This window comes from Heteronotia binoei, chromosome 4 (assembly GCF_032191835.1).
Source record: "Heteronotia binoei isolate CCM8104 ecotype False Entrance Well chromosome 4, APGP_CSIRO_Hbin_v1, whole genome shotgun sequence".
Lineage (NCBI taxonomy): Eukaryota > Metazoa > Chordata > Lepidosauria > Squamata > Gekkonidae > Heteronotia > Heteronotia binoei.
Genome location: NC_083226.1, coordinates 86,778,664 through 86,795,369, shown reverse-complemented (window position 1 = coordinate 86,795,369; position 16,706 = coordinate 86,778,664). Strand labels below are relative to the sequence as shown.

Here is a 16,706-nt window from a genome sequence, read left to right as displayed (position 1 = left end):
GAATTCAGGGCCTTCGCATCACGCAGGGAAGAACTGTCCACGCACTGGGGAAGCAGGGTGGTGTTCCCCCCCCATTGCGGAAACAAGTGCTAGAAGCCCTACGCGAAACACATCCGGGAATGGTGTGGATGAATGCCCTGGCACGTAGCTATGTATGGTGGCCGGGAATGGACGAAGAGATTGAGGGGTGGGTTCGAAGGTGCCAACCCTGCCAGAAGTCCAGGCCTGATCTGCCCAGTGCCCCTGTCCACCGCTGGGAGTCCAATAGGAGGCCATGGTCCCGGTTACACCTAGACTTTGCGGGGCCATACCAGGGCCAAATATTCTTTATTCTTGTAGATGCATACACCAAGTGGTTGGAAGTGATTCCCGTAGCTTCAACCTCCATGGCGGCGGCGGTCAGAGCCTTGCGTAGGGTCTTTTGCACGCATGGGATTCCCGATACCTTGGTCTCCGACAATGGGACCGCTTTCACCTCCCGAGAATTCCAGGAGTTCTTGAATAGATACCTAATATATCACATCCGGTCCTCCCCCTTCCATTTGGCCACCAACGGCCAAGCAGAGCACATGGTGCGCACCACGAAAGAGGCCCTGGGGTGCATTGTACAGGGAGATTGGGACCACCACCTGGCAGCCTTCCTATTTGATAACAGAACCACCTCCAACTCCGTCACCGGTTGAGCCCTGCCGAGTTGCTAATGGGGAGGAAGCTGATCACAAGGCTAGACCGGTTGCATCCCGACCGGGCCACAGACCTCCGCAGTTCCCCCGAAACCAGGGAAGCTGCTAGGGGGTTCTTTCCAGGGGATCTGGTGTACGCTAAGAACTTTGCAAGCGGCCTGGAGTGGTTAGACGCCCGGGTGCTGCGGGTGACCGGGTCTCGCACCTACGAGGTCTCGATGGAGTGGGGCCAGATCCTTAGGAGGCATATTGATCAGCTGCGCCACTGCACTTTGCCAGAGGAACCGACAGCAATTGGGGGTGGGGGAAGCGGGGGAGAACTGACTGCGACACCCCCAGAAGCTACCCCGCCCACCGACTGTATGGGCAGAAGACCGGCACAATGGCGGGAGCGACCCCCACAGAGAGGGGACTCCGGAACAGCCACAAGCAGCGGACAGTCCTCTTCCGGTGTCACCCCAACACGGGGAAGCCGCCGCCCCGCCAGCCACAGCGGCCGCTCCAACTCCCCAAATAACCCCGAGGAGGTCAACCAGGGAACGCAGGGCACCACCCTACCTGAAAGACTTTGTGTCCTGAACTGGGGGGGGGAGGAGTATTGCATTTAAGCCTTGCTGTACAACACAGCAAACGCTACAGAGGCAACCAGTGGAAACCCACTGGTCCCCGGATGTAGCTTGCTAATACGCTCTGCCAATCAAGATCTGTGGCGGGAAGTTTAACTGGACAGGATTGGACCTGGCCAGACGGAGGGTTGTTCCGGGGCATATATATAATCAGGACCCGGCCCGCGTTTCTCTCTCTTGTGATGTACTCACCAATAAAGTATGTTGCCTTCAACACGTCTCGTCACTCAGTACAAGTGAAAAGGAAAATACTCTTAGGCTCCTACCCTCACATTCACAGGCTCATCATGTGCCTGGCCTTAAATACCTGTGAAGCAGAAGGACAACAAAGTCAGCTAGACATCATGCAGCTGCCTGGGCACAACCAGGGCCGATGATGTTCATCCCTTTCCCATGTTTGAATATTTTAACGCAATTTACAATGATAGATCGATAGATAGATGATAGATAGATAGACATACATGTTCAGTCTTTTACAACCTCCACCCCAATTAGGGTTGCCAAGTCCAATTCAAGAAATATCTGGGGACTTTGGGGGTGGAGCCAGGAGACTTTAAGGGTGGAGCCAGCAGCAAGGGCGTGATAAGCATATTTGAACTCCAAAGGAAGTTCTTGCCATCATATTTAAAGGAACTGCATACCTTTTAAATGCCTTCCCTCCTTTGGAAATGATGAAAGATAGGGACACCTTCTTTTGGGGTTGTAGAATTGGACCCCCTGGTCCAATCATTTTGAAACTTGGAGGGTATTAATTCAGCATGCCTACTTCAAAGAGCGCTCCCAAATCAGCGTGCACAAGGTTGGGGCAGCTCTCTTCAGCAGGAAACAGAGGCACTGCGATCTTTCTTGCGCCTAGTAGGGAGTAAGCTCAGCTGAAACACTGGGATTTGCTTCCAAGTAAATGTGCAAAAAGAAGATTATGAAGAAGTGGGATGACGGAGGAGCCAGAAAGCCGGTGGGGGGGGGCAATCCTACAAGGGCTAGGCAGTATGCAGTTAACTTACCACTCCCCCCCCGCCCCGCTCCAGGAGGCCCTCCTACCTTTGTGTGCGTGACTGCAACCAAAGTTCCCTTTAGAAGATCAGACGAAGGGGGCTTTGAATCTTGAAAGCTGTTTATAACCCTAAAAATCTTGGTGGTCTCTTAAGGTGTTCCTGGACTCGGCTTGGCTCTTCTCGTGCAGAGGAACTAAGCTCTCCACCTTAAGCAACTGCTCACAACGGAATCGCTCCCAGATGCCATACCCCCCCACCCCGCTTCCAGTTTTTTGGAAAGCAGGAAAGAAGGGGGCTAAACCTGGGGTCCCCCACCAGGGCGGGAGGTTTGGGAAGCCTAACCCCAATGCTTAGGCCAAAAGCTTCCATATCCATTATAGCAGACATGCAATACAACCCTAAGCATATTTCTAAATCATTTTCAGTTGGTGTAAGGAGTGCAGTGTTAACCTTTCTCACCCCTGCTGAAAACTATATCTGCATTCAGGTTGGTCTGAAGCAGCAGAACAAACTGTCCTTTGTCACCTTTAAGACCAATTAAATTTTATTCTAGGTATAATGTGCACTTGAAAGCTTATACCCAGAATAAAATTTTGTTGGTCTTAAAAGGTGCCTCTGGAACCAAACTTTGTACCGCGTTGTAGGATTTGAAGTGAAAGGGCAGAATTAACATGACCCTGAACTTCTGAGGAAAGTACTGAGTAGGTGAGAAGGCGTTAGGAAGGTTTACCTCTGCCTTAAGCCAGCCCTCTTGAAGTCCATGCTGTTTTCAGTTTAAACATCCCGGATGTTTTGAAAATGTGTCTCTTGGTTGTAATATACTCTTTTGGGAAAAAACCTACTGTTTACTTGTGAATATCATTGTAGGTTATTGAGTTACACCCAAGAATGAACTTTGCTCTGTGATAAGTCTGATACTGAATAAAGTGTGTTTGTCTATGTATGCTGAAATGATTGACTGAACCCTAGCACTATGCTTTATTATTTTAAAAAATAAGGTTGTTAAGAAGTGGCTCTCCTCGCTGAATCATAATTCCCAAGCATTTTTCAATCACTACTATGAGGTTCCCTAGACAAAGAGGTAAGGCCAGAGCTACGCAGCATAACATCTGGAGAACCATGCCCTTAGCTGACAATGATCCTTCCCCCCTTCATTTTGTAGATGGAAGTAAATCATCAAAATTAGAACACCAGTGGCACATAAAAATTCTAACAATGTTTGAGCCACCAATTGCTGTGAATGCTATTGGTAATTAAATAATTAAGAAACCTGCATGAAGGCCAAGCTATATCTTCAAGAAGGTTTCTGATCCTACTTCTCCATCAGTTACATTTGTAGCTTTATAAATTAAATATCCAATTTCAATTAGGTAAATTAACTTGCTTAAAAAAGGAGAAATGTATTTTTTCATAATGGCAAATTAGAATGATGTTACATGTTAAAAGGTAAATTAGTTGGACAGGAAAAACCTCTGGGAAAGAAATGCCTTCTTTTTGACCCAGGTTTATTAGCAATAGAATAATTAAGAGGCATTCTCACATTCTGACATGTTACTGTTTTATGGTTTCCCACACTAATTCAACCCAGATCAAAGGTTTTCTGAATTTGTTAATTTTACTATTCTGTTATTGGTTTTTAAATTTGTACCACTTGGCATTCCAAACCCCACCAGCTATATGCAGTTCTGCTTACTGTACCTCATTCATCGTCTGAAGTGTGCATGCACACGAAAGCTTACATTCTGAATAAAACTAAGTTGATCTTAAAGGTGCAATTGACTCCTATTTTGTATTTATTTATTGTTATGGTCAGTGTAAAGGATGAAGCATTACAAAGCAGTGATTTGAAGAACAGAAGCACATTGTATAAGGTATTGGAGTTCAGAGTTAGACTAGCAAAGCCCAGCTATAAGATTATATTGAAAATCATTTTCACAAAAATGGTTTCCATTTGAGTTTAAGCTTTGTTGCAGTTTATACCAAGCAAGTTCATATAAATAATAGTTTTACTATCTTTGAAAACCCTTAAGACAGGTCCTACAGGTGTTTTTGGTAATGATGTCATCAAAGGAGCCATCCTAATCTGGTCTACTAAGAAATAAGTCTCATGTTATTTAATGGAGATTGTTCCTGGGAAAGTGTCTTTAGGATTTCATCTGAAAGTTCATAATTATTTTCCTATCAAAAACTGGATTGCAAATCAATATTGTCCTTTGTTTATGTATTTAAGATATCCATATATTGCTTTTCCTGAAATCAAAAGTGGCTTACAACAAAAACAATTATATAAATTTTAAAAGTTACACTCATAAAAATACTTCACCTCATTGCAATGATACGTGGCAATGATGTCTTCATCCTAAATTCACTGGGCAGCGAATTCTATAGGAGTAGGGCCATAGGGTTGCCAATCCCCAGGTGAGGGCAGGGGATCCCCCAGTTTGGAGGCCCTCCCCCCACTTTAGGGTCATCAAAAAGTGTGTGTGTGGGGGAAATGTCTGCTGCGCACTCCATTATTCCCTATGGAGACCAATTCCCATAAGACAGGGGTCCCCAACCACTGGGCCGTGGACCGGTACCGGTCTGTGGCCTGTTGGAGCTGGGCCATGGAGCAAGGCAGAGGCGCTGCACCATCCCCCACTGCTCCCAGGACACGGGCAGATGAACGTGGCCATGCAGCCTCGGGCTGGGGTCTTTAAATAAGAGGGGGAGGCAGATTGGCCTTCTGCCACCTGGCCCCCTAGCGGGGAGGCAGCAGAAACAGCCCCAGTTTCCCCATTTAAAGATCCCCATGGGGGGCAGGGATGGGGTGTGGGGCAGCCTGGGGTGGCAAAAAACCCAGTGCTCCCCCCCCCACACCAGTTCATGGAAAAATTGTCTTCCACAAAACTGTTCCCTGGTGCCAAAAAGGTTGGGAGCCACTGTCATAGGGTATAAGGAGAATTGATCTGCAGGTATCTGGGGCTCGGGCTGTTTTTTTAGATAAGAGGCACTAAATTTTCAGCATAGCATCCAGTGCCTCTTCCCAAAATAGCCCCCAAGTTTCAAAAAGATTGGACCAGTGGGTGCAATACTGTGAGCCCCAAAAAGAAGGCATCTCTGTCCATTATTTCCAATGAAGGGAAGGTATTTAAAAGGTGTGCAGTTCCTTTAAATGTGATGTCCAGAACTCCCTTTGGAGTTCAATTATGCTTGTCACAACCTTGCTCCACCCCATTGTCTCCTGGCTCCACCCCCAAAGTCCCCAGATATTTATTGAATTGGCCTTGGCAACCCTATAGGAACACCACAGAAAAAGCCCTTTTTTCTGCAGATCTCACCTCCTTTTTCCTAATCTTCATCTCATGATGGTTATGAATGGGGCAAAAATTTTAAATCGCACTACTGATTGGGAGTACAGCCCTAATGGTTCCAGTTGTTCTAATCCTGAGTAAGAAGGAGCAAGGTTGCTTGGTTGGAATGATAATGAAGAAAGTTTGAGTCCAGTAGCACCTTTAAGACCAACAATGTTTTATTCAACATAAAAGCTTTTGTGTACATGTGCGCTTCTCCAGATACAGTGAAACAAAACTTCTTCAAGCATTACATATTGGGGGGGATAGTTGCCAAGAAGGACTAGTTTGAGTAAAGAAGCATAAGCAACTGGGCGATTATAGCTGAGACTGGATTGAAGTGGTCAATTCTGGGAACTGAGACCCAACATGTGTTCATTCAAACTTCTTCAGATACATTGAAACGATTTTCTAAACGCTACATATAGGTAGAGCAGCCCCGTGGCGCAGAGTGGTAAAGCAGCAGTACTGTGGTCTGAAATCTCTGCTCACGACCTGAGTTCAATTCCGGCAGAAGCTGAATTCAGGTAGCTGGACCAAGGTTGACTCAGCCTTCCATCCTTCCGAGGTCGGTCGAATGAGTACCCAGCTTGCTGGGTGTGTGTGTGTAAAAGACTGGGGAAGGCAATGGCCACCCCCTAAAAAGTCTGCCCTGAAAGCATTGTGAAAGCAACGTCACCCTAGAGTCGGAAACGACTGGCACTTGCACAGGGGGCCTTTCCTTTCCCACATATAGGTAGACGGGAGGGGCGGGGCTTACTTGGCAGGAGGGGCTAATTTCACGATGCGTTAGTAACTGAGCAATAAATACAGCTATTGGAATCTGGTTGGAATGTTTCCCATCCTCAGGATTCCTGAGTGGCGCTAGGGGGCGCTTCGCCGCTCCTTACGCCGCCCGGCGCCTCCAAATGCTCTAGCAACCAAGGGGGAGCTGAGGCTGCAGCGTGCGATAGCAGTCTTGTCGAGTGGTTTATGTTGGTGCAGCAGCTTCGTTTCTGCTCCTAACTGCCGGTGCATCCGACACCCACAAGCTTGGGGGAGAATCCTGCTCATCTAGCTTCCTGTAATAGCTGCCGAGCTAGGCATCTTCTCTCTGGCTCGCCCCCTTGGACGAATACGCAGAGTGAGAAACTCCCTCTTCCTTCCTAATCGCTAAAACGAGGGGCAAGGGTCAGTGGGTGCAAAGACCCTGCCTTATATCCATTTGATTTCTACTCCGCTGCATTTCCTGGAAGGAGGACTCTGAACCAAAAGGAAAGGCAGGATATGAATGTTTTAATTAATAAAAGCGTTTTTAGAGCAATTTGCATACATGATGCAGAAATATTTTTGTTTATACACACCCCCTGTTGTGCTCTGTATTATTCTTCCAAGGATCCGGGAGTACCCTGCATTGGTCTTCCTTCCTCCTTTAACAGTCCTGTGGGGTAAATTAGCCAGAGAGATAATGACTGGATCATGATCATCTTTCTAGCATACTGAGTCTCTGATCATCAATATATCAATTTGTAGTAGTTCTCTTCTGCTTTTATTGTCATGTGTGAAAGTCATGGGTAAAAATTACAGCCACCCGGGGTGGGGAGTCTTTCTCAAAGTCAAAGTATACATTATTTGAATAGATAAACAAATGCAAGAATTTAAAAGAGTGGTTTAAAAATTAAGCTTAAATTGCTTTTTCCTGAATCTGAAATGCAAATGTAAAACCATTTTGGTAAATTCATTTTCTTTTCTGCCCTGTATGGATGCACTGTTTTTCTAAAGACTAACAGGGCTACCCCTCTGGAATTAATGCAAGGCAGTTTTTGTGACTGAGTAGGTAACCATATGATGTTAGTTATTCCACGGAATTCATGTGCCATAAGCAGCAGGTGTGATCTAAAACCTTTTTTTTTACGAAACCATTCAGTGGCTGTGATTCTGTTATCACTCTGGGACATCAGAGCAGATCATCCAATGGCATTAACAGCACCATCTTCAATGTTACCTCAGTCCAAATCAAGTTATTTCATTGGATTTCGAATTAACAGAGGAAGGAAGCAGAGAGGCATAAAACCATCAAAGAAGGTTCCTACTAGGGCATTTCATGACATTATTTCTATTACCTGCTGTGAGATACAAGGTACCAGCAATCACTTCTCCAAAAGGGATGTGTCTATGAACTTTATGATAATACATAGTAATTATGTACATTATGTATGTGCCCTTAACAAAGTAGAACAAGTGCAGGCAGTTTCATTGATGCTTCCTCATGTGCAAACTGCAGTTTTCAGTTCACCTGCTTCTCTGATATTTCCAGACACCCTCAAGGTATTGAATATTCCTTTGGTATATTTATATTCGATTCATATATGTGTATATATATATATATATATATATATATATATATATATATATATATATATATATATATAATTGCACTGTGCCTGTGACAGTGTAGACTCTGCCTGATTGGCTGAACGGTTATGACAGCATGGAACGTTCAGTTGCTTAGAGAAGGAAGCAGTATGCAGTGCAGCTTTTCTCAGAGAAGGTACCTGGCTTGTTGGCCTTTCGTAGGGCCTGTAAAACAGAGCTGTTCCGCCAGGTCTTTGAATGAGGCAGCGTGCATCTATCCACCTATTAGATCAGTTGGCCTCCCCCTACGCCCTTATGGCCTGCTACACCACTGTACTGTGGTGCTATACTATCTTGTTCATACCATCATGCTGAACTAACCTATTACACTTTACAGATTGCTGAAGTTGATTTTATTATGATTTTATTGTGATCTTAATTTAAATTGTTGTACTCCGCTCTGAGCCCCCCCAAAAGGGGGAAGGGGCGGAATAGAAATAAACTAATAATAATAATAAAATAACAAAGGGGACCCAATAGAAGTTGTTTACCTTGACTTCCAAGAAGCTTTTGATAAAGTTTCTCATCAAAGGCTCCTTAGTAAGCTCGAGAGTCATGGAGTAAAAGGACAGGTCCTCTTATGGATCAAAAACTGGCTAATTAATAGGAAGCAGAGAGTGACTATAAATGGGCAGTCTTCACAGTGGAAGACGGTAAGCAGTGGGGTGCCGCAGGGCTCAATACTGGGTTCCATGCTCTTTAACTTGTTCATTAATGATCTGGAGTTAGGAGTAAGCAGTGAAGTGGCCAAGTTTGCAGATGACGCTAAATTGTTCAGGGTGGTGAGAACCAGAGAGGATTGTGAGGCACTCCAAAGGGATCTGTTGAGGCTGGGTGAGTGGGCGTCAACGTGGCAGATGAGGTTCAATGTGGCCAAGTGCAAAGTAATGCACATTGGGGCCAAGAATCCCAGCTACAAATTCAAGTTGATGGGGTGTGAACTGGCAGAGACTGACCAAGAGAGAGATCTTGGGGTCGTGGTAGATAACTCACTGAAAATGTCAAGACAGTGTGCAATTGCAATAAAAGCCAATGCCATGCTGGGAATTATTAGGAAGGGAACTGAAAACAAATCAGTCAGTATCATAATGCCGCTGAATAAATCGATGGTGCGGTCTCATTTGGAGTACTGTGTGCAATTCTGATCACCACACCTCAAAAAGGATATTATAGCATTGGGAAAAGTGGAGAAAAGGGCAACTAGAATGATTAAAAGGTTGGAACACTTTCCCTATGAAGAAAGGTTAAAACGCTTGGGGCTCTTTAGCTTGGAGAAATGTTGACTGCGGGGTGGCATGATAGAGGTTTACAAGGTTATGCATGGGATGGAGAAAGTAGAGAAAGAAGTACTTTTCTCCCTTTCTCACAATATAAGAACTCATGGGCATTCAGTGAAATTGCTGAGCTGTCAGGGTGAAACGGAGAAAAGGAAGTACTTCTTCACCCAAATGGTGATTAACATGTGGAATTCACTGCAACAGGAGGTGGTGGCGTCTACAAGCATAGCCAGCTTCAAGAGGGGATTGGATAAAAATATGGAGCAGTGGCTATTAGCCACAGTGTGTGTGTATTTTGGCCACTGTATGATTCAGAGTGTTGGACTGGATGGGCCAATGGCCTGATTCAACATGGCTTCTCTTATGTTCTTAACATTTTCATTTTGCTTAGATTTGCACTGTGACTCTGTGGAAAAGTCCTAACATGTAGGGAGCTCAGAGGTAGGGAAGCCTTAGGTAGAAACACTGAATTCAGGGTGCAGAGTGGTGCACAGAACCTAAAGGTACAGAGAAGGAGATGCGGCCTGGGGAAAAAAATGATGGAGGAAAGGAAGTGAAACATCACTCTTGCAGAACTTGAGGACAGGACAAACTGTGACTTAAGAGAAGGACGTCTGGTTAAGAGACCTGCTGAAGGAAGTGATCCAGTCTAGAATCTTATTACTAGGGTTGCCAGCTCTGGGTTGGAAAATTCCCCGTGATTTTGTACCCAGAGTCTGGGGAGGGTGGGGTTTGGGGAGGGGAGGGACTTCAGTAGGAAATAATTAAATAGGTTCCACTCTCCGAAGTAACCATTTTCTCCAGGGGGACTAGCCTCCGTTATCTTGTAATCAGTTGTAATTCTGGGAGATCTATAAGCCCCCACCAATCCTCATAGGATATTTCTGCCTGCTAGCTGCATCTTTCAGTAAATGAATAAAACGCAGCGGGGGGTTTTATTGGAACCAATAAACCAATGCTTTGCCACAAGAAAGCAATTTGGCATATCTGCCCAATCAGTGTACGGTAGCAGTCTTGCTTCCGCCGACAAGCTTTAGAAGCTTCATGGGGAAATGAACGTTTCTCTGAGTCTAAAACTACAAGTCCCAGAATCCTGTCGGGGAAGCGATGCCAAATTAAACCTGTGTAATGTTGGCCGTATAGACGTACCATGGTCCGTTGCTCGTTGCCATCCTTAGGTGCTATTAGCATTTGACAGCATCCCCGCCCCAGTGCAGTTGATTGGCGGCCTCCTAAATCCCTGCTTGCTGCTCATTCTCCCTCTCAGATCTGCGTCGCTCATGCGCGGCCCTTTTAGTCCCCCGAAGCGCTCTGGCATTCTCAGCCTTTCTGTCCTTCTCTAGGGGCATTCTCTCTGTGTCGGGGCCTCTGTGTCTGGTTCCGCCCCTGCCCTCCTCCCGGGGAGCTCAGATAGGGACGGGAGTCACCCGGATCCGCCGCTGCTTTCATCTGCCACCCGGGCAGCTCTTCTCTGCGCGAAAGGCGCCTGTTACACTCCATGCGAGCCGGAGCGGAAGGCAGGGCTAGCTAGTAGCTGCATAGCTCGGAGGGAGTGTGGCGGCGGCAGCAGCAGACCCCAAGCCAGCGTAGGCTCGGAGCAGCCTCTGCCCAGCCATCCCTAGAGCTGCGAGGAAGAGACTCGCTTACCGTGCAGCCGAAACGCAACCCGACAAGAGGGCACAGCAAAAGGCAAAGAGGAAGCCAAACAAAGGAGAGGGACGCGGCTGCAGGGGAGGTGAGTGGCTGGCTGGCCGAGGCTCGGCTCGGGTCTGCTCTCTGCTTCTCCAGTTAGCACTTCATTGCTCAGGGGCGGTCATGTATGGGGGTGAGTCCTCTTCCCAAATAATCCGCCCGCGCCTGCTTCCCTTCCGCAAAGGCTGCCTCAAGTGCTGCTGATAGCATGGCGCGCTCTGCCTCCCAGCTGAAGGCGACTCAACAAAGGTGTAAAGGGGGCGGGGGGCGGAAGGGGATATTGTAATTAGGAGAAAAAACAAATTACCAATAAATCTTGGCGGGGAGGGTGGATGGCTACAGCGTTGTGGCGTCGGCGGCCACTCCATGTGGGAATCTGCTCTCGCGCCCCATTCCCTGATACACGGGAGTGCGCTTCCTTCTATGCGAAAGGAGCGGTGCGAAGTGAAAAATAAGCTGGCTACAACCTGAAGTCGCAAAAAGCATTGCAACCGCAAGCGGGAAAGCTGGAGAAAATAGGAAGCATTGCGTAGTGGTGCTTTAACTGGTCCGTAGTGATGTCGGGAGCCGGAATGTGTGGTTTATGAGTCGTGGCTGTACCTCCATCTTCTTCAGAAAGCAAGACTCATTCAGCGCGTATGCCGAGGTATTGCACAAACCCGCGTTCGTAATTTTTTTAAAAAGGAAAAAAATCTAAATCCTGCAGTTCAGTTGTTTTTGATACCTTGCTCAAAACGTCTAAGCAGCATATTAAGTGCTTTGGCTTTTTTTTTTAAGGACTAAAGAAAACAGAGCAAGTGAATAATCATCACTGCATTTTATTTTCTCTCTCCGTCTCTGCTTTACAGTAGCTGAAGATGCCAGGCTTGCTCCATTCTGGCTAGAGGACAACTTTCCTCAAGAGAATATAGATGCTCTTATGAGAATGGATGTTTAGAAAATGGAAAGAGAATAATCCTTTAGCAGAGAGCTTCTTCCTCTTGTTGGAAGTAGAAAGCATCAACAGTTGTAAATAATTTAAAAAAATTGTTGCTTCTAGATGAATATGATGGTTGAGTGCAGATTAGACGAAGGCAGGTAGTTCCTTGAACAGGTTGTTCTGAGCCAGTATTTCCTAGGCTCAAGGACAAATGGAGGCTTCTTTACTTTTTAAACCCCCACCCCCCAAGAGAGGGTGTGGTAAAGACTGTAATGCAGCACTGGCAACAGTACACATAGGCAGGGTGCTTTTCCTTAAACATGTGTGGTAAGATATTTCAGCCCCTTGTCTCTCCCCCACCCCAAACCCATGCAAGATATATAAAAATTGGTCTTATTTATTGAAGCTTGCATTTGCCAAAACACTGTTTGTAGGAGAAATGTATTAAAAATGGGGAAGCTGCCTAGCTTTGTGTCAACGTCAGTGTAAGTGTCATGTATGAGTTAAGCTGTCCGATTCTCATATTTTTGTAAATGAAGTTCTTTAGATATATTTAGAACAGCAGTGTATTTTCCCAGTTGTCATTAAACCACCAACCTTCTGCCACTCTTTAAAATCTGGCTTTAGGCTAATTTTGAATGGAAAATTCTGCCCAAACTGTTGATTTCTTTAGGCTCCAAAATGTATGTCTGGCTCTGCAGTTGTGGGCTTTTTTATGTGAATGTGATTTTGAAACAAATCATTCTCTTTATCAGATGATCTATCAATTTTTCGATACTGTGGCACAGAAAAATCTTGTCTGAATGTTTGAGACCAACTGTTAATGTTTGAAATTAACAAGCAATGGCAATGATAATGATGAGCTAGACAAGTTTAAGTAGTACATTTTTATTTTTTAAGAAACTTCTTTACATAGTAAACTTGGGAACTATGAATATTTTGATTTGTTTGTTTTGAAATTTATTCCTAAATGATTATGATGCATATATGCATTCATACTAGTTTATGGTGCTGTATGTATTTTTTAATAAAGCTTAACCAAGATATTTATTTATTTAGATAATTTTGTACTGAACATTTTCAAGGCAGCACACAAAACATAACTTATAAATTATTAACAATTAAAAACTTGGCATTAAAAACCCAATGTTAAACTTGCACACCTGCACATAAAAACTGCATAAAACACTGAACAGCTTAAAATGAATATAATAAAACAGTGTTTCTTCTAGAAGTAGTTTGTAAAAATGTTAAATCATTAAATATGTGTGTGCTTTTTCATCCTGTGCAACCATCATGATGGTGCTTTCTGCATCCATTTACTAATGCTGCTAATATGGTATGGAGGGAATACAGATGTGACTATACCTCGGCTATAAAATGCAGGAAAAGACTTCCACAAAACCAAAACCTGGCAATTGTCCCTTGACCTATGGTAATTCATAAGATTACAACAATGTTATGCTGGAGTTACACTGTAGCATGTTATATTAAAGCTAAAGAAGCTAAAACATGGCAGTTTTGAGCATGTGTGGTTTTACACCTGGCTTTGTGTTGGCCACTTTTTCAGCTTGCCATGATAACATGCCCTCATCCTGCCTTTCTATCTTATGCAAAGTATAAAGCTGCTATGCTGTGTCTATTGCTTTGCCAGCATGAAAGGTTTTGCATGGGTGCAACATCCTAGAGCAGGGGTGTCAAACATGTGGCCCGCAGGTCAGATTCAGCCCACGCAGGGCTCGAATCTGTTCCCTGAGCAACTTCCTTGTCCTGCTTCCTTTCCAGGTCTGCTGCAGCTACACAGTAGCTTGCTTTCCCCCCAGCTCCCTCAGTGGCTCTTTGCTTCCTGCCTCTTTTTCCCTCCCCCTTCTCTCTCCCCTCCCCCACACACATAGAGAAGCCTCTCTCTTTCTCACTCTCTTATAGACACACACGCACACATACACAGCTTCTGCTTCCTTCTCTGGGGCTGCTCCTCTTTTGGGAAGGAAGATGGGGAAGAGAGAGAGTGGACAAAATTGGAGTCCCATGGCAGGATGCTTTATTCCAGGTATAAGCTTTTGTGTGCAAACACACTTCTGTGGGAGGGTGGTGGATGGATGGGTTCTTCTGACAAGCACAATGTACACTGAGGAAATTATTTTGGCTTATTGTGAGAAGGTTTTTTTTTAAAAAGTGAATGTCTTTGTTCCTATATGGATTTATTTTCTTTCAAAAAGACCTTGATTAGGAATTAGAATACTTGGATTGATCCCTATATCTTGGAGACTGGAGTAATTTCAGATGCCAAATGATAATAGCACACATTGGTAATGAGACAGGAAAAGTGGCTCTCACTGTAGTCCAGGAGGATACATTGTCTTGAGCTTCATTATCAATTGCAATTCAGCAGTCTCTAATTCCTTTGTAAGAGCACTTCTGCTCCTCTTAGGTCAGCAACTGAATGTTGTGGTTTCTTATGTCAGACTTATGTCCATTGATGCTCTGCATCCTCCTGGACTGAATCCTCCTGGATGGAATTTAGACTTAGGTTTCCTGTCTCATTACCAAAGCTGATATTTCCATACCTACTTTGTATATGCCCCTTTGTATATCACACCTAATCCAATCAAGCCTGCTGTTGTCATTCACCTGCTATTGCCATTTGACATCTGAAGCCACCTTTATAAAGTTTATATCTCCAGTACCTCGTGTTACATTTATGGCATGCATGGCCCACCCAACAAAGTCACACTTCTGTCAGATCCAGCCCTCATAACAAATAAGTTTGACACCTCTGCTAGGTCCTAGAGTATCATATGAGCTTGGCACAAGACCCGGTATGTTATGACTCTGCATTCATGCCTTCTCTATCTTAAATGTTCATTTGACAGAATGCTCCTTTAGTAGCTCATGTGGCAGAAAGGAAGAGTACAGGGTACTGTTATGTATAGGTGGTTCCAGCTTGAAGAATGAAATGATGGATCTTTCAGTTTTCAGGTTGCATCCCTCTTCTTTCTCTGCTTTTGTAAGTGTTCATTTTTCTTATTGTTCAGTCTTTTTTATGCTCATTATTAAATCCCTAAACTGGCTTTTTGTCCACTCTCGAATCCAGCACAAACACTTAATTGTTACCTTTAGAATAGGGTTGTTAGGACATAGTGTCACTTCTAGGGGGAAAAACGCAGAAATGACATTGTGCCTTTCTAGGAATCACAGGAAACTGTTGTTTTACCATAGTATTTCTGGTGATTCCTAGAGAGTACTGGCATCACATCTGGCATTTCCCCAGAAATGACATCACACTGTTGGCAACAGTGGGTTTTTTAAAATTGCCCTGTTGGCTGTTTGAGTGCCGGCAGGTAATGGCTATTGGAGGAAGAAGATTTCACTCCCCAAGTGGGCATATGGCAACCCTACCTCAAAACCCTCCCTGGCCTTGATTCCTTTTATTTCTTTGCCCTGTATCCTGATATGCCCTTGCCCAGATATTTCCTCCTCCAACTATACCACATGCTCCCTTTTTCTTGTGCTCTCTTTTATACCTGGAATTGCCTCAAAGAATGCCTTTGGTTACAATCAAAACTAAAATTATGCCCAAGTTTAAAAACTTGAACTGTATGAATATTTGTTCCCTGTTTCTTTTACCTCCATATTTATTTTCGTGTTCCTATATGTCAAACTGTAATTTCCTCAGGGTAGAAAGTTGGGGGGGCGGTTCTTGTTTTGATGGTGCTAATGAGAATGTTAAATAGTCTTAAATTTGATTGCTGGACCTTTTGCCAGTTTGATTTCCATTTGCATAATTGAGGCATATAGGCTTTTATTAAGAATTTTTAATATTCCAATTATCTTTTCTACATTCTTATCTGTTTTCAGCATTTTGTTCTTTTCTCTAACAAACTGAAGTGAGATAAGACCTTTAGTTCATGAGATGCTTATCAAAGTCTTCCTAGGCAGCAGTAGAAGTAATGATCACTTACAGGGCTCTTTTTGTAGAAAAAGCCCAGCAGGAACTTATTTGCATTTTAGGCCATACCCCCATGTCATCAGAAGTGACTTCACCTGTTCAGTAGGTTACTTTCTGCATATTGACACAAAACAGTACAGTGCCATCAGCTGCATTTCATGTTCTCATACAGCCCCATGAGAGACCTTGTTTCACCCCCACACACACATGGCCAGAGAGAGAGAGACAGTGCCATGTGTGATGGAATAGGCAGCTGCAGACTCAGCTTCTCCTGGAAGGGGGCGTTCGTGGGCAGCTCTGTGGCTCCTGCTCTTTTCACTAGCCCATTGGAGGCTGGAGGTGGCAGAGAGGATGGAGTATGCAGTCTGAGAGCACGTTGATGCCTAATGCCTTCCCTCTGCTGGAGACCTTTTTTGAGCCAGAGCCCTGGCCAAGCCAGCTGGAACTGCATTCCTACTAAAAAAACCACACCTGGTCACTTAAAATTTAAGACTGTAAGCAACTATTTCCAGGACTGTGTTCTTACTGCCCCACCCCCCAAAAAACCTATCACGTCTCCTTTTATTGACAAAGTATCCTGAGAACCAAGAAGTTTCTTAAAGATTATTTTGTAGTTAGTCAGCTCTGGATTATGGCACAAGCCACTGGTGTTCTGGCAGACAACACTGGTTTTGTGTGTCCCTAGGGGCACTAGTTGAAAAAATAGTTCAAACTATTGTGATGATTCAAAGTAACTACTTCAGTGTTGTTCTCCTATGTCTTTTTAAAAATGGAATGAAGCTACTTCTACATTTCCTTACTTACACAAAAGGAATATGGAATAGCCAATTTCAGCCATA

At 44.5% G+C, this 16,706-nt stretch overlaps 1 protein-coding gene across 2 annotated transcripts in view; it reads left to right on the top strand.

The window, feature by feature from the left end:
• Nucleotides 1–10,711: 10,711 nt before the first annotated feature.
• Nucleotides 10,712–16,706, top strand: part of CDC42SE2 (CDC42 small effector 2) — a 125,360-nt gene continuing 119,365 nt past the window's right edge. For both annotated transcript variants that reach the window (XM_060235504.1, XM_060235506.1), the window contains exon 1: nucleotides 10,712–11,645. The gene's annotated coding sequence lies outside the window, so the exon portion shown is untranslated. The remainder of the gene's footprint in view (nucleotides 11,646–16,706) is intronic.